Genomic DNA, 10,358 nt, shown 5'->3' with positions numbered 1-10,358 from the left:
TGTTCACCTACGCCTTTTGAAAAAAACACTGAATCAATGATTTTATATTTTATTTCCTCCAGAACCTGTATAGTCTTAAAATGATTTAGTGCTTTACCTTAGGATGGAAATTTTCAGCAGCTCTGTGATAATTTCATACTATTTAATCTGATGCAATTGTATAATCTATTATCATCTTTAGCCCTAAAGTAACTTCGGATAAAATAGGCTTTTGTGTATCGGACAACAAAATAAATAAATAAATAAAAACCTTTTCGATACGCTACATTGAATTATCAGTAACTACTATTACTGTAGCTATATTGTGTTACTCTGTTTGTACGAGAAAATATGAAATTAAAATATAAATGAATCAAATAACTTACCTGAGGCATACAGCAAGTCTTTCTTCACATGGTACAGCTCGGCGAAAGGTGGTATTTTCTCGCTCTACACACGGCTTAACTAGGTTCAATAGTTCATAGAATTTTTCTTGGGACATACGAAAGTAGTGGAAAAATTTACTTCGGTCCTTTAGTAGATCAGGAAATAAATGGTGAAACTCTCCGTACGTTTCCCTTTTCTCATAAATGTTGTGGACCCAAACTTTTCTTTCGCGTTTTTCTTCTTCCTCATTTGCAAGTAGCGCAACTGCAAATAATAAATCCTCCTCGGAACTGGAACTCATCTTTCTGTGTGAGCTGCACTTCCCCAACTGGAGAGAGGCGGCGCGGTGAGGTGTGCTGTATGGGCGAAGTCTCGGAAAATGACCCGTGGAATGTTCCACAAGCTTGTTCCGCGCGGCGCGGCGCGGTTCCCTGCAGTGGGCGATTACCTTAAGAAGTTACTACGTTTCCTTTCGCCTGATAATAGACCCAAATTAGAAGACATCTGTGACAGTACATGTGTTTAATTCATCCTCCTAATGAGATTTCGTTGACACTACCAAGTGTGCACGCTAACCAACAGGTGTCACTCCGATCTTACTTGAACTTTTTATGCTTGCTCGTAAGAGAAATATTACATGAACTTGCTATATATTCATTTCCATTTTAGTAAAACTCAACATGAAAACCACTAAGTCCACTACTACGTTACCGTGCTCACATTCGCGAAGAATCAATAACTCTCACCATTCTAAATTATCAATCTCATATCAACTTCATTTAAATAATCATTATTATACTTTCAAACATATATTCCGTCTCCTTTACTAAATATGGGTCCACTACACACTACATCACGGTTCATGGACATGTTTCACAATATTATTACCTTCATTCCATCATAACCTTCAATTAACGTAAACACATTTGTCTGTTTAGCAATCATATCCTACTGCTGGTTCCTAACTTGACATTCATTGGTCATAACCAATGTACACACGTACCTAAATCTCTCTTTGACATAGCATAGAATTCACTGTCACCTTAACGAACTCAGTATTTCACACTACATGGATCACATCTCGAACGTAGGCTTTCATCACTGATTGACTACCTATCTATGGATTTGACATTCATATATGAAGATTACCTATCCACCTTTACTCTAGTTCACTACACCACTTTCGTCGCCTCACTATTTCGCACGGAACCAATTAACAAATCATATCACACTTACATATGAATAAATAAACATTACTACATTAATTTAAAAGTGAGACTTATCTGTATTCAGCAGCTCCAGACGTCGGCATATGTCCAGCTGACAGGACATATTGATACACCTCCTTTTATTTCCCTAGGTGAATGGGAAATATTAGCATAATTCTCCTCTGGGCTTGGTCATCTCTCGGCAGGCAACGTCATCCGACGGCACCCATTTGGGCAGTCTGGCCTTTGATCTTCTTAGAACACCTTGCTCATCTCTGGACTAGTTGGAATAGAATAGCAAATAAGATCGATTAGCATTTCCATCATGAACAGCTGTGATAATGTATCTAATGCGAAAGATTGTTTTTTTTGAAAGAGCTGATCTACTTGTTAAATATTCTTCTTGGGGTAGTATATTTCTATGATTTAAAAATAAACAAATTTTCTTTCTTCTATCTATCCTGGAGTTATTACAGGATTTCCACTTCTGTAACCCTTTAACTTTGGTGATATCGTGTAATACGTCAGCAGAGACTGCTGTGACGTAAGCTTGTCGTAGTTTATTTTCAACTCTCCACGTATCTTGAAATGCGCAGAACGAAATTATTAATCTTCTGCTTGCTTTGCGACGTAACTTCTAAAAGGTCTGTTCTTTGTTTCCGCTGAGCTGATCTTTAGTCGATACCCTCTTTAAACTTGGAAGTAGTTGCTTTCGTCTTCAACTCGGCTTTTTAAGTAGCAATACAATCTCGTTTTCTGATTTTTCTCAGTAATTGTTAGTAACAATCTTCACATTCGTTCTTTTTCACTGCCTTCTGGATCTAAATTCCTTTCTCTAGCGCCTGAGATGAATACCTTTACTCTCGCTTGCGGTGTGGTCAGACATTTCAACGTTAATTATTCTAAGATACCTGGGCTCCATCTTTGTCCTTCTTACGGACGGAACTTCTTATAACAGTGAAATGGCACATTATAAAGGAGCTTCCAAATGCCAATTATCACGACTGTAACATCTTCAGCTTTGAGATATATGTATCCTCATAAAAATAAATGAAAATTCTTTTTCACCGCCCCGCCTCCAAGTTGATTCCCACCCCCCAAAAAATGCGTGTTTCTTTATTTTTAAAGGAGATTCCAAATACTAATTTTCATGTCTGTAACATCTTTAGTTTTTGAGATATTAGTATCCTCATACAAATTATTCAACTAATTTTTCAATTAATTCACCTCCTTAAGTGGATTTTCCAAAGACAAAAGATTACGTGTTTCTTTACTTTGAAGGAAAATTCCAAATACAAATTTTCATGTCTGTAACATCTTCAGTTTTTGAGATATAAGTATCGTCATGAAAAGAATTCAACTCCTTTTTCACTCCACCCCCGCCCGTTAAGTTGGTTTCCCCCCACTCAAAAATGCGTGTTTCTTCATTTTTAAAGGAGATTCCAAATACTAATTTTCATGTCTGTAACATCTTTAGTTTTTGAGATATAAGTATCCTCATACAAATTATTCAACTAATTTTTCAATTAATTCACCTCCTTAAGTGGATTTGTAACCTTCAGATTTGAGATATAAGTTTCTCAGAAAAACAATTCAATTATTTACTTCCTTCCACACTCCCCACTCAAGTGAATTTTCCAAAAACAAACAGTACCCGTTTCTTTAAAAGAGCTTCCAAATACCAATTATCACGACTATAACATCTTCAGTTTTGAGATATATGTATCTTCGTAAAAGGAATTCATCTCCGTTTTCATCCCCGCACCTACCAAGTTGATTCCCCTACCAAATGCTTGTTCCTTTACTTTTAAAGGAGATTCCAAATACCAGTTTCCACATTTGTAACATATTTAGAATTTTTGGTATATATATTCTCATACAAATAATTCAACTAATTTTTCAATTCTTTCACCCCCCCCCCGTTAAGGGTTTTTCCCAAAAATCAAAGAATACGCGTTTCCTTATTTTTAAAGGAGATTCCAAATACCAGTTTTCACGTCTGCAACATGTTAAGTTTTTGAGATATACTGTAGATACACCAATTTTAAAAGTTCACACCCGTTTTCAGTTCCCCCAAGTGGATTTTCCGAAAAAATGTATGTTTTTTACTTTTACAGGAAATTCCAAAAACCAGTTTTCAAATCTATAATATGTTACATGTCTGAGATAATTTGCAGATATAGTCTCTTTAAAAATTCACCCCGTTTGTCACTCGTGTTCACCCCCTATTCATCGGATTATCCAAAAGCACAAAAATATGTGTTTCTTTATTTTCAAAGGAGATTCCAAATTTCAGTTTTCATGTCTGTAATATCTTCAGTTTTTGAAATATAAGTCTCCTCATAAAAGGTGTTTAACCCATTTTCCCCCTTTTTTCACCTTCCTTAATATGATTTTCCGAAAACAAAAAAGTACATGTTTCTTTATTTTTAAAGGAGATTCCAAATACCAATTTTTACGTCTGTAAACTTTTAAGTTTTTGAGATATAGATATCCTCATTTTAAAAATTCACCCCCCTTTTCACCCCCTAGCGATGGAATATCCAAAAATCCTTGCTTAGTGAGCACCTACACGTTAATATGCATGTATCCCCAAAATTTAATTTCTTTATGTCCAGTAGTTTTGACTCAGCGATGATGAGTCAGTCAGTCAGTCAGTCAGTCAGTCAGTCAGTCAGTCAGTCAGTCAGGACAAGTTATTTTATATATAGGCTGTAGATTTTTTTCATAAAATTATTACCAATATAATGGTCACAACCAGTGGGCCACTGCCTAAATTCTATGAATTTAACACAGAAAAGTATAACCTAATCCAGGTTCCTAATATATTTTGTATCTGAATACCTTTCTGTGGGATTGATTAATTGCTGATCGCAAATAATGTGAAATGTTGTTTTAACAAAATTTGAATTAGCGGACTAGCACAAAGGGAGGGGGATCATTTTTTCAGGTGTATGTATGCACTGAATTTTGTTTAGTTGGCACTTTTTGTGAAGTGTCTCTCTATTGGCTCCTTTATGTTCAACTATTTGCTTTTATTTTTTGTGTGTAAAATCTTTAGAATAGTGTTGATATTTGTGAAACAGTGTGAACTTCTATCGTGTATGTGCTCTCCAAATGCTGAATGCCGATTGTATTTCACAACATATTTGTGTTCTGTATATATGGTCTGGAAATTGCATTTTGTTTGGCGTATATCTGGGCATCAGATGATATAGATGTTGATTCCCATAGGGAATCTGAATTATTTGTCCTGAATGAGCAAATTTATAATACCAATATCAATGGTCCGTTATTGGACATTATAAATTTTCCAGCTAGCTCATTCTTGGTTGCCAGCGTTTCGCCCTCGTGTGCTAGGGTGGGCTCATCAGTTGGTACCTAGCACACCTACCAATACGCTGGCTAGTGCATGCCGTGGAGGCCACTGCGTAGGCTAACTGGAGCCACCGGCAGTGCCAATGCACTAAGAGACTTTGTCTCATCACTAAAAATTGATGCCTGCTTGGCCATCAGATGATATAGATGTTGATTCCCATAGGGAATCTGAAATATTTGTCCTGAATGAGCAAATTTATAATACCAATATAAATGGTAAGTTATTGGACATTATAAATTTTCCAGCTAGCTCATTCTTGGTTGCCAGCGTTTCGCCCTCGTGTGCTAGGGTGGGCTCATCAGTTGGTACCTAGCACACCTACCAATACGCTGGCTAGTGCATACCGTGGAGGCCACTGCGTAGGCTAACTGGAGCCACCGGCAGCTGGTGGCTAAATTTCTTGATACTAAGCTGCATGGCAAGATCTTCAAGATCAGCAAAATCTTCATGACACATTTCCCCTACAGAATAAGGTCCTCCCATTTTCTTTGCTTGCCTTATAAGGGTCACATACTGATTGGTATTTGGAAGATCTTGGGTGTGTCCTGTAATTAGAAATTTATGAGTAATTGATCATATAGACTCCAGTTTTGAAATGGGATGGATGTACAAGGCAACAGTAAACCTAGTTTTATTTTGTTATGTGCAGTTGTCAATGTAGAATGTCACATCTATCATTCATTTTTCTTCTGTTAACTGATCAGATTTATCTTGCAACTTATTCAAGTATTTTCACATGCAGTAAAGACTTTATTAGCCCCTCTGTGTGCTTGCCCCTCATGCCACGTGATACCCAGTACTATAACCAATTCTTTGAGTTTTTGAATCCAGAACATTGTTACATTACTTGATCATATTTAACATTTTAAAATCTGTATTGGAAGAAGATGGCATTACTCAAAACATAACTAGGAGTCAGTCGGTTTGAAGAAACTTTGAGAAGAAAACTGGCACATCTCAAAATGATACAATGAAGAGAAAAAAATCCAAGAAGCTGCCCCTCTCGAACATATGCTGGGTATCCAAAACCAGAGTAGAGACAAAAGTGACATTTGACAGTCTTCCGCATAATCTTAGTTTCAATGTGAACAAAGGCAAATTGACACAAATGCTACCTGGCAGATAGAAATGCATATTTTATATTTGACTCTTTTTCTCTTATTAATATACACATTTTGTGGTTATTTCCCAACAAAAACTAAAAAATTATTGTTTTTAGTAGTGATGGTCTTCTTCCAAACTTATTTTGATCACACTGTTGCATGTGTTTGTTTCGAAGGAATGAAGATAAGCTATGTGATACTATTGTATGTGCAAGGAGAACCCAGAATATATCAACCTAGTGTCAGTAGATTTACTGGCGTGCTAACAAACTCTTGTAGGACGAAATTCTGGCACTTCGGCATCTCCACAAACCATAAAAGGAATTGGTGTAGGAATATGTTTATTATTGTTCCTGATAGTGGTGAAAGATTATGCAACAGTTCAACTTTATGCCATCCAAGAGAGATGTTCAATAAATTTCCAATTTCTTTGTAATCATTTAAGAAAATGCCATAGTCAGAACTGTTGATCCAGTCTGCCTTAAAGGTAGCAAAATATATGCCTTAGCAGCTTCTTTCTGCTCTCTTTGAAAGTTAGTGAAATGTCACTTATGATCATTTACTTCTGGCATCCAGATATATGTGACATTGTAGTTTGGTTCTTGATGTTTTAATTTATAAACTCCTGATTTGGAGAAAAGTTAATTTTTAGGTTGCATTTGCTGATGTGTTTTTCCAGCATGTTGTTCATTCTGATGGCTACTTTTAGACCTTTCTTTTTGAAAACTGTACTTTTTGGTATATGTTCTTGTTCACGTAACTGAGGACTATTTATTTGTTGTTACGGTACCAGATGTAGTGTGTCTGGTGTTCTTTTCTTTGTTTCCGTAATAAGCCATCTACTGTGTGAGGTGGTGATTGTTTTCTTTTGCAATTTGTTTCATTTTCTGTATTTTGTTTTTGAAATCTGTTGTGCTCATTGGTATGGATATTGCTCAGAGTATCATTGTACTCAGTCCTGCTAATTTGTGCATGTACAGGTGACTGGACACATTGTTTATTTTCTATGAAGTCTGTAAATTTCTGTAAATTTTGTATGACAGGTTGTCATTATTTCTACTGATTTTGATGTCTAAAATTTGATCTTCTTGTAGGTTTCTGGTTTCTATTGTGAATTTGATCAACCAGTATGAGGAATTCAGTGTGTTCAGTAAGTGCCACATGATCTATGTATCATCTCCAGTGCAACAACTCTTTAGATATCTGGTTGGTTAAGATATTGTCTGCACTGTTATTTAGGAGCTGGGCTGAGTAGCTCAGATTGATCTTCTGTGTCCAACTTGGCAGGCTCATTCCTGGCTCAGTCCAGTGGTATTTTGAAGGTGCTCAAATACATCAACCTAGAGTTGGTAGATTTACTGGTGTCCTAACAAACTCCTGTAGGACAAAATTCTGGCACTTTAGCATCTCCAAAAATGGTAAAAGTAGTTAGTGTAGGAATATGTTTGCTATTATTCCTGATAATAGTGAGCCCATGGTCAACTCTTCTCTTTGACAATAGATTTTGTCGTTGTATATTAAACTGTTTTGGTTTAGGGTTGTTCTAAGAAGATTAAATTTTTTGTTTTTTTGCTGTAGTAAATTGATGGTTTTCATATACATTTAATTGATTCTTCTATTGGAGCATTAGTGTACATGTTGGAAATGTCAAAGGATATCATTCTTGTGCTTTCTGTTATTTTTAGCTTTTTTATTAGTTCTAGGGTGTTTATAATCTACCTGTCCTTTTTAGATAGATATTTTTTCTTATCCTTTGTTTGAGTACTTAGCTTACATTGTAACTTTGCACATCTTTGAACTTTATTATTGGTCTGATGGGACATAAGTCGTTGCATGTTTTGGAGAGGGTTCTTAGTGTGGAGAGTTTGGGAATTATGATGGTAAGTCTTTCTTTTTTCTGCTCTCTGACAATATGATCTGTTTTCCTGATCACTTGTTTTTTCTCATTTTGAAATTCATTTCTTGGGTCATCCTTGATTTCTTGTATTCCATTATTGTTAATGAATTATTTTGTTCTTTTGTATGTACTTGTCTTTTTTATTATGATTGTTTACTTGTTTTTGTGACAATTAGGTTCTCGTTTTTCATTTTGCTCCTCACAGATTTTAATACTGAGTATTGTGTTTTGAAATATGATTGTTTAACAAATTTTCACGTCTGATTATATTTTGGGTTTTCATTGGTGGGTATGTTTTTATTTATTTCTCTTTGTGACGTGATTATTTTTGCAGGCAATTTCTGTGTCAGTGATTAATTATTTTATGTTGTTTTCCATATGCCATTTATAACAGTTGAAGTTGAAACATATTTCAAGTAGATTTATTTCCTTATTTGAAAATGTGCTCAGAAATGTCAAGAACCAAACTACAATACCACATTTACAGGTTGGTCGGAAACAATGTAAGCTGAATATATGAATGTTAGAGCGTTCATCATAATGATAATGAATTTTTTAACAATACGTTGATATCTTGTACCATTTTAATTTTATCAGCTGCTGAAGTTAGCCAATCAGATCGCTTCGCGGGTGGATTCAAATGGGCTTTACGAGGAGGTGTTACTAAATCTGAATGTGACTTCATTGGGCTTGAGAGCCATGCGGAGAAATGAGCATCAAACACTAACACACTGTGGGTTTCAGCCACTGTCACCGTAGAGTGCTTGGGGTGAGCCTATTAGCAGGGAGGTCCTTGTTCAACTCCCTCCTCTGGAAAAGTTTACATCTTCTATTGATGCTCTCAAGCCAGTCATAAGCCACATGCAGATTTAGCAACACTGCCCCACAAAGCTCATCTGAAGTCACCTGTGAAGCGATCTGATTGACTAAATTCAGCAGCTGATAAAATTACAATGGCACAAGATATCTATTTATTTTTTCCAGTTATTTATCTGTACAACCAACCCTCTAACACTCATATATCCAGATCATGTTGTTTCCGACAACTCTGTATATGCTAAACGGAAACAATTTCCACACCACATTTAAAGGACATGAAAATGCTGTCAGATGCATTTGGCATTCAGCATTTGGAGAGCACTTATATGACAGCTCAAATGATTTAACACACATCAACACAGATCTAAATTTTACATATTGAAAATAAGAGCAAATCCTTAAATATACACATTGCAAAAAAAGCCAACCAAACCTACCTCAATGATCATACACATCTGAAAAATTTCCCCCTCTTCGTGCTAATACAGTAAATGAAATTTTGGTCAAACAACATTTCACACTATTTTGATCAGTTCTTAAACAATCCTACTTGAGGTTACTGGTACATCTGGAATGTGAGTTAGGTTATACTTATCTGTACTAAATTCTATGAATTTGGCAGTGGCCCAGCACTCAGGACGTTACATAGATTATTATTTTGATAAGTAAAAAGTGATGAAAGTTACTCTTTAATCCTTTACTGCATATTCATTATTTCCCAAGTCATTATCATGCATTCATTCCAATACACATCAGGACAAATAGAATACAGGCATGAAACATTACCACCTCTCTTTGCTTTAATCACACACATCTGAAAAACTCTCCCCTCATTGTGCTACAAAACTAATGACTCCTACAGGGTTACTCTGATGCAAATTCTGTACTAAATTTTGTGAAATTAGGCAGCAGCCCACCACTCGGGACTGTAACGTAGGTTATTATTTTATCACTAAACCACTATGTAATGAGTTAAAAACTGCTGATAGCTCAGTTTTCATCATGATTATAGCCACAAGGATACCAGTTTTATCTGTTACTTTGATTCAAATTTCCGGTAGTCCAATTTTCATATACGGTAATACCAGAGTATTACGCTAGACTTATAAGTCAATATCTGTAATTTTAAACACAATTTATGACTATTCTACTATTACACTGATGACTACTCCTACCTACTCATCCCAGCCCGCCATCTTATCTTTCACATGTTTGCTACTGGGACCATTAGACTCATGTGCCACCAAGGAGCTAAATCATTATTATATTAGGATTTGCATATACAAGAGTGCTTCTATAATCATTAGCATTGAATGTGTTAACCCACCTCCTATCCCTCACATCTACCTACATCTACCTGCATTTAAATATACAAGTGCTCAATTTTTGAGGAATCCTTGGTATCGAACCCCAAGTAGTCAGCCACACTACTCAGAGAACTAAACCCAGTCATGCAGCCCCAACTGCTTGAGCCTCTGCTCAGTTTTCAGTTGGACTGACTTTTTAGGGGGAATATAAAATACGCTTTCAAAACAAAAGTTACTGGTACATTGCCACCATGGAGCTAAATCATTATATTAAGATTT

This window comes from Anabrus simplex, chromosome 2 (assembly GCF_040414725.1).
Source record: "Anabrus simplex isolate iqAnaSimp1 chromosome 2, ASM4041472v1, whole genome shotgun sequence".
NCBI classification, from domain to species: domain Eukaryota; kingdom Metazoa; phylum Arthropoda; class Insecta; order Orthoptera; family Tettigoniidae; genus Anabrus; species Anabrus simplex.
This window is presented reverse-complemented; position numbering follows the sequence as displayed.